A 16,666-nucleotide genomic window follows, 5' to 3' on the forward strand; every position below is an offset into this window, starting at 1 on the left:
TACCTTTATTACGCACTACAAGTTAGATGTAATTTATAGGGCCAGAGCTGGCTTATCCAGGGCCATTCTTCATGGCTTTTGAGAGGGCTCTGCTGGCCCTGCCACCTCCAGTCTTCCTGAGCTTTTGTGTTCTCCCTATTGTAAAAAAATACTGCAACATTGATCTGGAAAGACATGGTACAGTTTTGTAAAATCTTACAATAACAGTAGCTGTCCTTTTCACTGATGAAGTATTCACTCCCTCCTACCCCCAGTCCTTTTTCGTTCTGGATGTGCTTTAACTTTTATCCTTGGACTGTCATTCCTGTTGGGGCTTTTTCAGTTCTGATGATGGTGCATTTGTTCGTCAGCTCTCTGCAAGGAGCATATGTGCTATGCGGCATACGTCGGGTTGCCCTTGGCAGGGAATCCCTATTGTAAAGAGTACTGCAACAGTGAAGAGAAGGACATCTACTGTTACGGTAAAATTTTACACAACTGTAGCTTTTTTTCTGTATTTTTTCTTTCCTACCCTCTAGATGGTATTTGTTGGTACTCTCTGTACTGCTAATTAAAAAAAAAAATCCTTTGATGTCCTTTGTAAACTTTTTCTTCCTTTACCTACTAAAATGGCAGATAAACCAACTGTTTTTAAATAAAATGCACTTCCTGAGGGAATAAGATTCGCAATTATGATGCCCACAGAGAATGTGTTTGAGTGCTGCTTGTTCTGTCTGTTCTGAGTTTAATTCCAGGGTTCTTAGTGACTGCAAAAATTAGTGCTAAAGGGTCATTGTCTTCCTACTGTTAGAGCTACTCAGTGTAGCAACTGCCTCATGTTTACTGACAGCCCTCTTCTCCTAGCACATAATTCTTCCACCTGCAAGAAATGTATGTACATCAGTAACCTGGAGTCCATGCTCTCTCGTGCCACAGTCAGTCCTCCTGAGATAGGAGATTGCCAGCACAAACATAACACACACACCTATGTCGAGAGACCTCCAAAACACACTCGCAAACATTCCACACAATACCAAATGCATCACACACAGCAGACAACACACCAGTGTCTCGCACAGTCCATAAGGGAAAATAGTAAACCATCACAGCCCACAAGACATAATAAACCAAACATGCTAGTCATTGGTGACTCAGTTGTGAGACACACCAATGTCCCCCTCACCAGATTCGACAAGAAGGTCATGGTCGCTTGTCTGTATAATGCCAGAATCCACCACATCACGTACGCAGTTGAGGCTCTCCACAGCAAGTACACAAGTATGACTCTGTCATTGTCCATGTTGATGTGGATGACTTGAGATGCATCTCCTTGGACTATTTGAAGAGAGCATGACTGAACTCCTGAATATGTGTTCCAGGCAGGTATGACCCTTACCCCTAAGCAGCATCCTACCTTCACCAAGAATGATACCACAATGCCAACAAAAAATAGACCCAACAATTGGCTTAGTTTCTGGTATCATTCCAAGGGGATCCAGTATCTGTTTGCCTGGGATGACATGGTCGACAGGCCTTGATGCTTTTCTAGAGATGGCCTTCACCTGCCACCACTGAGTTTCCGGATTCTGGCCAAGGCTCTTGCCTCCCCCATTGTAACTTTTTTAGGCAATGTCCCAAAGACAAACCTTCCAGCACAAAAGGTCTGTCAAAAAGCAAATTGAAGGTTATGCTGCTTAATACTAGGAGCCTTAACCTGAAAATGGACTCACTTGAGGGTCTCTGTGCACTGGAAGTTGCCAATGTCTGTGCGGTCACGAAATCTTGGTTTAGGGCTGCTGAGAGCACCCCTGCCTTACCAGGCTATACCTCATTCCACACATTCCAACCCCAAAATGAGGTTGGGAAGACTGAGTGGTGGAGTCTGTTTTCATTAAGGACAGGCATACCTCCAGACTGGTTTGCCAGCATGACATACTGGAACTACTCCAGGTGCAGCTGACAGTTGGCAAGACACCCATCCAACGTATAGCTACCCTATAGACCCCTCTCCATGACTTGGGACCCCAACTCTTCTTACCTGGATCTACTTGACTCCATCAAGGTACCCCCTAACACCCAGATCCTTGGTGACTTCAACTACCCCACCTTAGACTGGGTGAACTGCTCTTGCACTAATGCACACACTCAATGATTCCTTGACTTCATCAGTTCGAATATACTAGACCAGCTCATCTCATCCCCCACAAGAGGCGATAGCATTCTGGTCTTGGTTCTCACCAACATGGGTGACTGCTGCACCAGTCCCATAGTATGATGTTCTTCGTGTTTCACTGTTGCAGTCATTACATTTGGGTTATCCTGCTGGCAAGTTGTCCTCAGTCGGCCTGAATTCCAAAGTTTTGGGTACTGCGTCGGTTGCTGTCGCCTCTTCCCTGACATCAGGTCGTCAAGGGTGTAAAAGATGCAGCAGACCCATTTTATTCAGTCTTTCTTGCCATGCGGTGCCCGAAGCAGAAGCAGTTCTTAAGTGCCGGTCGGTCGCCTCCTGAGATTTTCATGTTCGAGTTTCAGATCCGAAGTCTTCATTAAAAGCTAAGTACCCCATTGGGGAAACTTTTTTCTTGCTACAGACCGATGTCAGAAAAAGTTAATAATTGTATTTCTTGTGGGAAGCAAATACCTCATAAGGACTTTCATTCTTACTATATTCCTTGCCTAGGCCCTGACCACGACATTGCTAGTTGTCGGTTTTGTGCTAGATTTAACCAATGCACTATTAAGCGTTGGTACAATTTTCCATTAAGCTATTTTGGACGAAGATTTAATTATACAATGTCGTCGGATAGTCATCCGACTATCGGAGTTCACAAAAAACAAAGAAAAAGACAGGCAACCGAGGTCCAAAACCGACGATGAAGCTTCTCATAAGCAAGTCACTGGTTCGCCAGTTCTCAGTGAGGCGCTTTTGCAGCCCCTGACGCCCGCTACTTTAAAGTCGCAGGCCGCTACCGACTCCCACGTGGAGTCGGCCAGGCCGCTGGAAACTCAAGGTATTGAAGCCTCTGTGATTATTCCCTCGGATGAGTTCGGAGCCGCTGAGCAGGCATCGGCTTCTGAGGGTGTATTCAGACCTAAACAATTGTATATTAAACAGACTTCAAAGACTAAAACACCTTTAAAGGCAAAGAAACAAGTTCAGCCACAAGGACAGGCCTCCATGCCCAAAAAAGAGATGCTCAAAATGGCCGAAGACTTAATTACCTTGATCAGGGGTTCCCATCCCCCTCCTTATAAGAGGCCTAAGCAAGAGATAGACTATGAATCTTCAGATCAGGTTTCCATTTCTTCTGATTAGGAATATTCCATTCCCCCCATGAGGATTCTGATGCTGAAGTATCAATTCCTTCAGCTTCTCCTCCCGAGGACTATTCTTTTGGGGAAACCTTGCATACCATGAGGGAGCACTTCTACTGGGAAAGCTAAGATTTTTCAGAATCTAAGAAAAGGCTCAGAGATTTCCTTTTACTACCTCAACACAGGCCTCGAGCTTTTCCACCTGTGTTGGACATTGTAGATGTGTTCTCGGAGTCTAGTCTGACCCCTCACTCTTTACCTCCAGCTCCTGTGAAGCCGGACAGATACTACAAGGTCCCTGACTCTCATAAATTCCTTTTCAAATACCCTACTGCAGACCCAGAAAGTATTTCTCAGGGTCCAAAAGGGGTCAAGGCTTCTACTGCAAAAAACCCTACCCCCTCTGACAGAGATTCTAGGGCACTGGATAGATGGGGGAAAAAAAGATTTACACACCTGCTACTTTGGCTATAAGGGCCTTAAATTGCCAGTTTCATATGCTCAAATGTCAGCAATATATCATGACACTGCTTAAACAGAAAATGATGTCAAATTCTGAATGTGCAGAAAACAAAGAAATGCAGGATTTATTGCATGCAGCTGAACAAGTTGGAAAGCATACTTTGCAATGTGAGTTTGATTCTCTGGAGGCCTCCTGCAGGGCCGCTGTTACAGGTTCTTTCATTAGGAGGCATGCTTGGTTAAAGGAACAAAATCTGCCTGACCACGTTAAAGTAAAATTATTAGATGCTCCTTTACAACATGTTACCTTGTTGGAGGACAAAGCAAAATCTATGCAAACGGTCAAGGATTTTTTTTTACAGGTACAGCCACCTAGATTTAGCAGACACTGGCCTACAAAGAATTGGTCCTTTCCCGTCTCAGACAGACCTCAAAGGGGCAGATCCAGACGCCCAAGAGGCAGATCACAGCCGCAAGGCTCCTACAGGTCTAAGCGGTGGAGTGCTTCTGCCTCCAAAGGTGGAGAAGACAAAGCACAATTATACAGGAAAATATCCCAATGACTTCCCCCTGCCTGCACCAAGCACTTATCTTCTGGCAGCACCCTTAGGGGGAAAACTAGCACTTTTTTCTCAAAATTGGCACATTATAACCCAGGACAAATGGGTTCTAGACAGTGTCACAAGGCTACAAGTTTCATTTCCATACCCTGCCAAGGGCAAACGGTTGGCCAGACCTGGCAAAAAATCAATGGGCAGAGGCTCTAAACAAGTCACAGCTCTCATGGGCATGAGGGCTGTTCAAGTGCCACAGCAAGAGCAGGGACAAGGATTTTACTCAAGACTGTTCTTGGTACCCAGAAAGGACAAAGCATGGAGACCAATACTGGACCTATCTATTCTAAACACTTTCCTGGATATACCAAAATTCAAGATGTTGACCTTACAGCAGCTTCTGCCCATGCTGGGCAGCAAGGCTTGGCTTGTGACTTTAGACCTAAAAGAGGCATACCTGCATGTCCCAATCAGACTATCATGCAGAAGATACCTCAGATTCAAGGCTGGCTCAAAGCACTACCAATTATCTGCACTGCCCTTTGGCTTATCTACTGCACCCAGGGTCTTCACAAAGTGTCTGGCACAAGTAATTGCTTACTGCAGACAGAGGAATACAAGTATATCCTTACTTGGATGACTGCCTCATACAAGCAGAGAACAAGGACATTCTACTACAGCATCTGACGTTTGTGATAAGACTTTTAACATGCCTAGGGTACACAGTCAACAAAAAGAAATCAAAACTAGTACCCTCTCGAGATAATATTCCTGGGTGCAAGCTTAAATACAACTGCCCAGATGGCTTATCTCACTCCAGACAAAGGCAACTGACTACCTATTCCAAGGAAATGACAACAAAGGCCCAGTTATCTGCAAGAAAAATTCTGCAGGCTTTGGGCTTCCTGGCATCCTGCATCTTACTAATTCCATATGCAAGACTGTATATGAAGAAAATTCAATGGTACCTAAAAGTGTCTGGACACAGCATTGCCACAGTCTGGAAACAGTGATTACTCTAATTCCCTGTCTGACAGGAGTTTCGATGGTGGACAAAGGCTTGTCACCAAAACAAGGGACAGCCATTCTCACTACCCCCAGCCAGGCAGAGCCTAACGATGGATGCTTCCGATTATGCCTGGGGGGCACACATGGCATGAAAAGGCATTCAGGACACCTGGTCCACAAACCAAAAGCATATACATATCGGTCAAAGAGAGACACTAGCTGTTCAAAATGCCCTGAGCCTTCAAGGACCTACTTCATTTGGGACAACTACTGATAAGGACAGACAACACCACGGTCATGTGGTACTTAAGCAGGGGGCACTCATTCATATCCCCTGTGCAGACAAGCCATGGCTTTATGGGACACAGCATTGACTTACCAAGTTCATCTGCAGGCGCAATTCCGGTCAGGAAAGGAAAATACTCTGGCAGACGAACTAAGCAGAAACCTCATGGATCCCCACGAGTGGCACCTGGATCCACAAGTCTTCCACATGATAACAAAGAAATGGGGATGCCCGGACATAGATCTATTTGCCTCCCCTCAGAACAATCAACTAAAGATTCTGCACAAGGACTTATCACAGACAAGCTTGGAAAGTGGACACCTTATCTTTCAACTGGACAAACCTATCAGTATATGCCTTTCCTCCACTGCCTCTCCTCCCCAAGGTACTCCTAAAGGTCAGGCAGGAGAATCCAAAAATGATTGATTGCCCCAGACTGGCCACGCCAGTACTGGTATCCGATCTTAAGGAACTTGTCTCAATGCCCTGCCTGGACCTTACCTCAAATACCTAATCTACTGTCCCAGCAAAACAATCAGATTCTGCACAGCCAACTCAGAACCCTAAACCTGGCAACATGGCAGTTAATGTAGCCATACAAACAACACCTCTCAGTAAAGCTGTGATGGATGTCATTTTAGAAGCCAGAAGGCATAGTACTAGCTGGGAAATGGAAGAGATTTTGTGCTTGGAACCAAGCTCAAGGAACTGATACAGCTGTCCCAAATATTCCTCAGATTTTGCAATACTTAACTAAGATGCTGGACAAAGGCCTATCTTTCTCATCAATTAAAATCCATGCCTCTGCCATTTCGGCTCATTACAATACAGAGCTTGCCACTCTTTTCTCATCCTTTATTAAGGCAGTACCTCAGAGGAGCCAAAAACTTAAGGCCTCCAAGGAGAACGCCAACACCTGCATGGGACCTCAATTATGTCTTGGAAAAACTCACCTTACTTCCTTTTGAGCCAGCTGCTACTGCGGATATAAAGTTCTTATCTTGGAAAACAGCTCTGCTGCTAGCAATAACTTCTGCAAGATGAGTTTGAGCTACAGGCTCTCATGGCTGTGGAACCCTTTATAATTTTTTATCCAGACAGGTTCCTCTGAGAACAAACCCTACATTTATGCCTAAGGTGGTATCCATTGTAGCCCTTAACCAAACAATTAATTTGCTAACTTTTTATCCAAATCCACAGAACAAGGGGAGAAAATTCTGCATTCTTTGGACGTACACAGACAACTTAGATTCTACTTGGACAAAACTAAAGTTTTCAGAAAGACAGAACAATTACTAGTGGCTTATGCCACAGCATCACAAGGAAAGGCTATCTCCATGCAGACTATTCAAAGTGGATAGGTCACTGCATTCGTTTCTGCTACTCACAGCATAGCAAACCAGTAGTGCCTAAGGGCATTAGGCCACATTCAACCAGTGCTGCAACCACTTCGGTAGCCTTTCTCAGGGGAGTACCAACCAAAGACATTTTAGAGGCTGCTACTTGGAGTTCAGTGCATACCTTTACAAAGCATTACAATCTGCCTCTTTACTCTAAATCCAGGGCAGGCTTTGCCACTGCAGTTCTGCAGGGCCTCATAGCCGCTCCTAATGCTGTTTTGCTCCAGCTCCCCAACCTCAGCTTTGGGACTCAACCCAAATGTAATGACTGCAACAGTGAAACGCAAAGAACATAGTACAGTTGTGTACACTTACCATAAATGTAGATGTTCGAGTGTATTCACTGTTGCAGTCCAGGTTACCCACCCGCCACCCCCCTTATTTTTGCTAGAACTTATCTTTACTTCTCTAATCTATACAACCTAGGTGGTGTATTTGCTTATAGATGAAGGTAAAGCTTATTTTGGTGCATGTATGTTTTATTTACATATTTTTAGCCTACCCTTTTGGGGGCACCTGACATCTGGGGCAAGAAAAACTGAATAAAATGGCATCGGCTGCATCTTTTATACCCCTGACGACCTGACGTCAGGGAAGAGGCAACAGCAACCGATGCAGGACCCAAGACTTTGGAATTCAGGCCGACTGAGGGCAACCTGCCAGCAGGATAACCCAAATGTAATGATTGCAACAGGGAATACACTCAAACATCTACATTTATGGTAAGTGTACACAGCTGTACTTTCTTCCCTGGTGAGATAAGATCATCGGACTGTCTCATTCAAAGTTTCTATCTCATCCCCCCCAGCTGTAATCAAGCTAAAAAAACTTGACTACAACCTCCTAAGGAAGAGTTATCTGTAGCATCACAAAACGACCCCCAAAAGGATGCAGATAACTATGTTGAACTGTACGCCAGTGCAGTATACAAGCACTTGTACAACTGCATGGACTCTGCCACACCCAGTAGAATTAAAACCTGCTCCTCAAGGAAACGCAAACCTCTTTGGTGCTCATCCACTGTCAGCATGTTTTACAACAAAAGGAAAAAAAATGTTGTCCAAGGGTAAAAAGGAACAAATTCCAAATTGGAAAAACTCCCTCCTTAGCCTCCACAAACAAATTACATCACTAATGAAAACCTCCAAGGCCATTTATGAATTGAAACTAGCTTTCAAATCAAAAGGAAACCATAGTCATCTTCGGTTATGTCAGGAACCTCCATGGCAAAGCCCAGGCTTGTTCCGAATTAGTACTTAACAGTATCACTTACACTGATCCTGTTGACTTAGTCAACCTGCTAGCAGATAGGCTCAGCGCAAACTTCACCCCCATGTCCCCCTCAAAGGCCCTTTCGACATCCCAGATGCTTGTCCTGAACCTCACATCTCTGTAGATAGTGTTGCAGGCCCTATCCAAGGCAAAGAACACAGCTTCCACGGGACCTGATAGTATCCCAGGATGTATTCTGCACCATCTTCAGAAAGAACTGGTGTCGCCATTGAGCACCCTATTCAACCACAGCCTAAGTACAGGCTTCATTCCAGCAGAGTGGAGAACTGACATTGTCACCCCCTTGCACAAAGGTGGTGCTACTACTGACCCTGAAAACTGTAGTCCCATTAGCTTGACAAGTCTGATCTGTAAAGCCATGGAGCGTATTATGGATCTCATAAACAAGGACATATGCTTTCTCCAACTACTTGACCACACCCAGTTCGAATTCGTCAAGGGCAGATCTTGCCTGTTGAACCTGGTTGACTTCTTTGAGACTCTCACCAAGGCCCTAGATGAGGGAAAGTCAGTGCATACAGCTTACCTTGACTTGGCCAAGGTATTTGACACAATCCCCCACTCAGGGACCATTGAAAAGCTAATACAGCTTGACGTAAATCCCTATCTAATCGGGTGTGTGGCCAGCTGGCTCACCAACAGGACCCTCAAAGTCAAAATAGGCAGCTCCACCTCCGATAGACCTGTCACTAGTGGAGTTCCCCAGTGATCTGTCCTGGGACCCCTACTGTTTGGCATCTATTTCACAGAGGTCCAGGCAAAGGCAAAGGCAAAAGGCCTGTGACTGACCAAGTTTGTGGACAACTGTAAGCTGAGTGCGGTTATTGACTCCCCAAATGATATTAACATACTGCAAGAGGGTCTCACAGCAACTAATGACTGGTGCCAAAGTCATGGCCTCAAACTAAATGCAAAAAAATGTATCATACCATTCCGCAAAAACACAACCCCTACCAATTACCACAGCAACACCTTAGTCACACAACCTGTGGTGAGAGACCTGGGCAGTCAGGTTGATAACCTTACATTTTGACCATCATGTACCAGCAGTGGTCAAAAAAGCCTTTTACTTGGTTCATCTCCTACGTAAAGGGATTGCATCCAGAAAAAAAGATTACCTCTCTATACTCCACCTTCATTAGACCAATAATTGAGTATAACACCCCATTTGGGATGTACCACTCCAAACATCTGCATAAACTGGAAAGGCCACTCAAATACCTCACAGAGAATTCATGGCCTCCAGCACCTGTCTTATGCAGACAGGCTCAAACCACTATCGCTGTACTCTGTATCGTACAGATTGCTCAGGGGTGATCTGTATCTCACCTGCAAGGCAGTCTCCGACCCTGCCCTACTAGAGATGCTCTATATCCATAAATCTAACTCCTCTCGCACTACCCGCTCAGAAGACCTGAATCTCATATGAGACATCAACAAAATCTGCTGCAGAGACAGTTTTGTCTCCTTGAGGCTGCCCCGTCTCTGGAATAGACTTCCCTTGCGCATCAAACAGAGCACGTTGCTGACCCTCTTCAAGCGCAACTTTGAGTGGATGGGTGTCCACAAATTTGCCCCATGGGTTCCACCTGTGTCCCCCATTGACAGAGGCGACAGGTAATGACTGAGATTTCTTTTTAGGGATAAACTCTTGGCTAGGCTTGAAAGGGCCCTAGTGCTCTATGCCTAGTAACCTATGATCCTACTACTTTGGCTACTGGGTCTCAACCCCCCCCCCTCCAAAAGGTCTGAAAAATGGAAGTCTGATTTGACTCAGAAGAATAAAAACCCTAAGAGGAGGTCTCCAAACTGTTCACCAGCATCAGCTCTGAGCCTCCTGCAAAAATCTAAAAAAAAAATGTGATCCAGCACCCTTGGATCCTACCTCCTCGAAGCCTAGAGTGCCTCAGTTGTGGTCACGATGATTCTTGCTGGAGCCTGTCTCTCCTCAACTCCACTTGCCTTTTGTCCAGTAGACTCCAGGCTTTTATCTACCATCTCCTCCCAAAGGTTTTCCAGGAGCTTGTCTGAAGTAGAGATGGATAAAATGATTAAGTTCATCAGAGCTCAGATCCAGATGGGGTAATCTTGCCTCTCTTCCATCAGACCAGTGAGCCACCCCTCCAGTGACCCTCAACTGATATCTCCTCCTCTGATCCATCCTATGGTTTCAGAGCTCTCTGATCTGAGATCCTTGAGGGTGCCTCTTTAGATCCAAAGACAGGTGTTCCTGAGTTTCCCGGCTCTATTTTAGGAGTAGGAAGACTGTCGGAGCCAAAGCATCTGTGCCAACTCCATAGGGTTTGGGTCAAAACAAAAGTTTTCAGAGCCATACTTGCCTCTAGGTGCTTCAATGCCAGACAGCTCAAGGCAGATTCCCTCTCGAGATGGGGATCTGGGGGCATTCAGGGCTTATCAGCACAAGGGCCTTTGGCAACAGTTCTGCTGGCTTCTATTTCTCCTACACCTTTGCCTTTGAGATAGTGGAGAGGGCTTTCTCTCTGCCTAGAGACTGGACATCTTTGCCCCCTTTGGATCCTATTTCTGTTCCTCTGTCTGGTATGAGTTCCGAGCCTCTTGCTTCTGTCTCATGGACGCCCTACCCAGTTAAGTCTTCATCCAGTCCCTTGGAATTCCAATGTCACTTCCAGTACCTCACCAGACCCATCTCACTGATGAGGTCCCTAGGAAGAAGACATGTAAAAGGAGAGTCTTGAATTATTCCCCTTGGGAATCTGTGACCTGAGGACACTGACTTTGATGAGGGGAAGGGTCCCCCCACATCTCCAGCTGAGGATGTCTGCTTTGGAGAAATACTGGAAATTCTGAAGTGAAGAGGTGGATAGTCTTCTGAAACCCCCCTTCCCAGGAGGAGTTCTTTGTGGTTTTCGGTTCTGGCCCAGCTACATCTTGGGTGACCTCTCCAGTTGAGCTGATAGACCTAGTCTCGCGCTATGCATGGAAGGTGCTGGATACCGTGGAGCCTATCCCCAAGCGACCAGATAGATTTTTAGCCTCCCCATAGAACAGAGCACAGAGGGGTCCCAGTAGATGCCATTGTGGCAGCAACCACTATAAGAGCTAGCAGAGTTTATCAGTTAATCTTTCTGTCCACCTAACAGGGAGTCTAAGACTTTGGACAGATTTGGAAAGTGCATCGACACCACTGTGACTTTCGCCCTGTGGTCATTGAATTATTTGGCACACTTGACAAGACTACAGATAGATTTAACAAAAGAGCTCTCCAAATCTCTTTCCAGGTCCATGTCTGTGGAGGACCAGAATAAGATTTCTTCACATCTGTTCACTTTTTAGTCAATGTTGTTAGATTGTTATATGGTAGTACGCATCTTGAAGATCTGTCGAGCACATCCAGTCGTCCTTTTCCAAGAATGGAAGAATGGGCTGAACTGTGACTATCCGCAACATGCTCCACTGAACTGATATGCCTACTCTGCTGAGATCCAAAATAGGTCTCCAGTCCCTGGTCTTTTTTATTACCAAAAAGAACCTTGAGTAAGTACCGCATTCTCTCTGGTCTGGCGGGACCTCTTGGATGACACTCTTGTCTAGCAGCTTTTGTATCTCCATGGAGTCTAGGTGTTTCCTCTTAAACTTCCTCTTCCGAAGAACCTCCTCTTAGGTATCCTGGGGCTTCTGGGCCTGCTGTCCCTGTGGGAGGTCTGGTTGAGACACTGGTTGTGGGATCTGCAAGGCTTCCCTGTGGATCCAAAGGGGGAGAGATGCTGTCTGTGATGCTGAGGCAGACATAGCCCTCTTCAAAGCCTAGAAAGCTTACTGTCCCCAAGAAGTGAAGGACCCCTGATCCGAAAAGACATGCTCACAGATGTTGGCACCCTCAAATCCAGAGGACAGCACTCCTGGAGCCAGACTGATCCAAGCTGAGGTTTTAAGAGATGGACTGCTCTGAAAACTTTAAAGTTGACCACACCGTTTTGGAACTGACTGGTCCGCCATGACCCTGAGAGCCACCTGGCTCCGGCTGACCTTAACTTAGAGCAGAGGTCTGAGCCGAGGAAGGAAAGGTCCTTTGCCCCGATGCAGACAGTACCAATGGATCTGATCCGAAGGCTTCGAAACTTGCAGAGAAGTCAGAAGAGGAATCTGAACTGAACATAGTGAGGGGGGCTTGCAAAACCTTGAGCCCAGAGGATCTTGAACATCCTGTCCACTTTGTCTTCTGTGAGGCTTCTGGTTGAGCACGTTTGACGATGCTGATGATGACTTCAGTCTCTCCAGGAAAGGAGAAGACGCTCTGGATGGTACTGGGTCAAACGAAGGAGAGTACAGAGTCCTAGGCAATGACTTTATAGGTTTGAAAGGACTCCCCATGGGATCCAACAACTGATGCAACCTGTCCTGTAGAGTGGAGGGGGTTAGATCCAAAGTGGTTGCATCCAATGGGGTAGCCCCTGAAGTTGTCTGATCCAAGAGGGTATTAGGATCTGACCATTTAGTCACTTTCTGTGAACGCTCTGATGGCAACTTCAGAGCAGAAGGCCTTTTTCTTCCCTTTTCTGAAATCCTGGAGGACAGGGAGGAAGCTGGGCTAGACTGTTCAGACTTTGAATATTTCTTTTTGAGCTCTTCAGCAGAGCCAGAAATGGCCTCCCCAGAAGAGGAAGGCAACAGGATTAATTTGTTTCTGAGTTCAGCAAGGGCTCTGTGGTTGAACACCTTGCAGATGTCTCGCACCTGTTCTAAATGAAGTGGGCCCAGACAACATGCACAAACTGTGAATCACTTAAAGGTATTTTGTGACCGCACTTGGAACATTTCTTAAAGCCAGCCAGCTCATCCGATTTCTGTGCCCTAATTCAAACAGCAAGGACAGAGAGAAAGAGAGAACCTTTCTTGTTTTATTTTGTTTAAATATAGATAAGCTGGAAAGGGCAAGTAACTACTAACAATAATAATCAGAATCATATGCGAGGATAAAGTGAAAATTGAGAACATCCGTTAGATCTAACATTTTCATGAGACTGATTTCCCATGCTGCGGAGGGTACCTCAAGTAAGGTGGGTTCAGGCATAACCATCAGGAGACATCCCTGGATGCACTTGTGTGATTTTGCAGAGCCCTTCATGTGTCCGTTCATCAGTGTTCCTTTTGATCTTCTCTGTTTGACCCAGACATGAAATAAATGCTGTCCAGAAGTGAGCAAGGTGGAAAGACCTGGTCTCCCTTTGGGATCTGTTTTTCTACTCCTCTGAGACCTTTCTCGCAGAATCAGGGAGGATTTAGGAAAATCTAGTTTTGTAAGTTCCAAGGTCCTTTCCAGGACTCATGAGGAGATGGTTCCCCCCAGAGGCAGAAATGGTTAACTCATGGAAGATGCCACCCTCAACGCAGAGGTGGCCTCCAGAACCAGGGTTTCATGAATTTTCTTGGATAAACCTTATCGGCGTTCCTGAAAGGTTACCTGGGTACTTTTCTGTGGAGACAGTCATATGGGAGGGGGGGTGCTTGTCTCTGCACTTAGAAGCCTAGGTATCTATCATTACAGATACTTGGGGTGCAGAGTATCATATCCAGAGGTTAATACCATTTTCCCAAATTCCCCCATAAAATTAAGAAAATCCCCAATGTTCACCCAGTCAGAAGGACTCAGCAGCTCTGGAAATAAGAAAGCTGCAAGAAAAAATTATCCAAGAAGTCCCCCAGACCAGATAGGGTCCAAAATTTGATCAAGATTCTTTAGTTCCAGAAAAGATAGGGGTCTTGAGACCCATTCTGTATCTCAACAAATTAACCAGTACATGAAACAGTGAAAGTTCTGGCTAGTCACAGTTTAGTCCATTTTGGCTCTGTTGTGAAAGGACAATTGGAATGTGCTCAGTCGATCTTAAAGACTTGTACTATCGCATCAAAATGAACAAGCACTTCAGAAGATGTCTGCTGTTCCAACTGGGAAACAGTTATTACCAGTTCAGAGCACTGCCCTGTGTCTTCACCACAGCACCCAGAGTGTTCGTATACATGGCAGTGGTAGTAGTTCACCTAAGACTGTTAGGATTCCAACAATGGGAGGATATATATATGTTTCCCATATATGCAACAAAATCATGAAGGTTTAGGATTTTTGCTTGGAAATGTTGACATAGATGTTTTTATACCCTAAGTAGATTCCAGAGAATTTTTCCTCTGGTAGATAGCAAATGTTGGAGGTGTGATGGGGAAAAAAAATTGGGAACATATTTTCTGGGAGTGTAGTGAGTTGGTGAACTTTAAGGATTCTCTGTAGGATGCACTGTCAGAGATGCTGGGTGGGCAGATTGGTGTGACAAGGAAGATGATTTTTCTGATCTTTGATACAGAAATGGAATTGCCTAGACATGGTAAGACCTTGCTGTTTGTATTTATAGTGGCTGCCAAAAAAGCAGTTACTAGAAAATGGAATGTTGCTTGGGTTATATGATGTATAGTAATGTATGTGAAGTATGTTTCTTAATTCTAACTTAATACAGTTTGATTACTTTTACATAAATGTAAATGTGCCTATGTCACAAGTGATAATTTAGTAAAGATGTTTAATAAAAAAGAGACTGCTAGGATTCCGGGCATTTCCTTATCTAGAGGACTCCCTTATGACTGCTTCAACCCCAGCGTCTGCTTCTACAAGCAAGGAACTACTTGCTCCAGTTGTCACCATCTGGGCATTGCAGTTAACTACAAGTAGTCACATCTCATTCCTTCACAGAACCTGGAGGTCATAAGTGCTCCATCTAGAAGCAGTCAATCCAGTAGTGTCTCTTCCTTCCAGCTCCAACAAGAGTACAAACCCTCAGATCCCAGGTAATGGAAGTGATCTCTAATTCCTCACCTCCAGTACTCCTAGTCATGCAAGCGTTGGTGTCCATGGCAGCATTGATAACGCTAGTTCATTGGTCAGATTTCATATACGGATTCTAAAGTGGGCTCTCAGTACAGAGGTACGTTCTTCAGCACCCCTTGTATAGTCCAGTCAGGATTACAAGTTTGCAAGAAATGCCTTCTTTGGTGGATCTGTTGAAATGAAGTTTCACAATAACTTCCATTTGTTTTACCTCTACAGGTAGCCACAATAAACATGGACACCTCCCATCTGAGGTGGGGGTGGGGCATTTCTTGGGAAGGACAGTCCAAGGTACATGATCTCCTCAAGAGGTCAGTGTGCATATCAGTGTCCTGGATATGAGAGCAGTTTTTCTATCGTTGCAGGCCTTTCAAGACGCTGTCCCCTCTGGGAAGATTGCAGTCCAGTTGGACAGTATATCTGTCACCCAGTACATCAACAATCAAGGGGAAACCAGGTCTTATCCTGTTGGTCGAGAGGCAATGAGTGGGGCAGTGAGTGATCTCTTCTGGTCACTTTCTAATTGCAACGCATGTATTGGGCAAACCAATGTACTTACAAACTAAGGTCTAGGTCCATTCTGATGTCTCATGAGTGGTCTCTCTTTCAGTTCTAATGTGGCAGAGAGAATTTTCAGTTGATGGGTCCAGCCATATTGCAATCTCTTTGCTTTCCTCCTGTAGAAGTGCAGCAAGTTCATTGCCCCGATCCCCCACTGGGAAAGGCAAGTTCATTGCCCTGATCCCCCACTGGGAAAGTCACTATGAGATGCTCTAGTTCACAATTGGCCCTCCGGTCTCCTGTGCTTAACCCTCATTACCTCTATTCCGTAAGTTTCTACAGAAAGCTTACCGGTTGAAGAGCAGAGTTATCCTCATAGCTCCTTTTTGGCCTTGTCAAATTTGGTTTCCCTTCCAGTGGCCTCATCTTCTGTAGCTACCCTAGGTACTGGACCCCAGTCCAAACTTCTCATCTCATCAAACGAGAATGACTCATTTGGACATAACAGGCCTCAACTTTAACTGCATGATTTTTCTAATTTCAATGATGGCTAGACAGCCCAGGCTTTCATCCCAGGTCTGGCATATCCTCTTGTCCTCTCAAAAGGCTTCTACTAGGAAGGATTACAGAAGTAAATGGAACAGGTTTTCTGTTCTCCACAGTTCTAGATGACTTGGCATTCCTCTTCAAAGAGGGGGCTAGTTTCTGTACTATAAAAGTGCATTTGGCTGCCATTTGCAGTTTTCATGCTGGCAAAATCACACTTTGACAGTTTCTAAGTTGTGTTAAACCTTTCTACAAGGCACCTTTTTACTTAGGCTTCCAGTCAAGGACCCTACTACTCCATGGGACTTAACTTTCTTTCTTCAAAGTCTGAGTCAAAGTCCTTTTGAACCCTCTGACATGTCAGACCTAAACTTTTTGTCTTTTAAGACCTTTTTCTTAGTTGCAATTATGTCAGGTAGATGCGTATCTAAACTCCTGGCCCTTTCTTCCAAGACAGTAGGGTGTC

General features: G+C 45.2%; 1 protein-coding gene across 1 annotated transcript in view; it reads left to right on the forward strand.

Annotated features, from left to right (window-relative positions):
* LOC122801555 (E3 SUMO-protein ligase RanBP2-like) overlaps nt 1-16,666 on the forward strand; it is a 2,328,503-nt gene that overhangs the window by 903,131 nt on the left and 1,408,706 nt on the right. The window lies entirely within an intron of this gene.

Source organism: Protopterus annectens, chromosome 5.part0 (assembly GCF_019279795.1).
Source record: "Protopterus annectens isolate FY-2018-M chromosome 5.part0, PAN1.0, whole genome shotgun sequence".
Lineage (NCBI taxonomy): Eukaryota > Metazoa > Chordata > Ceratodontiformes > Protopteridae > Protopterus > Protopterus annectens.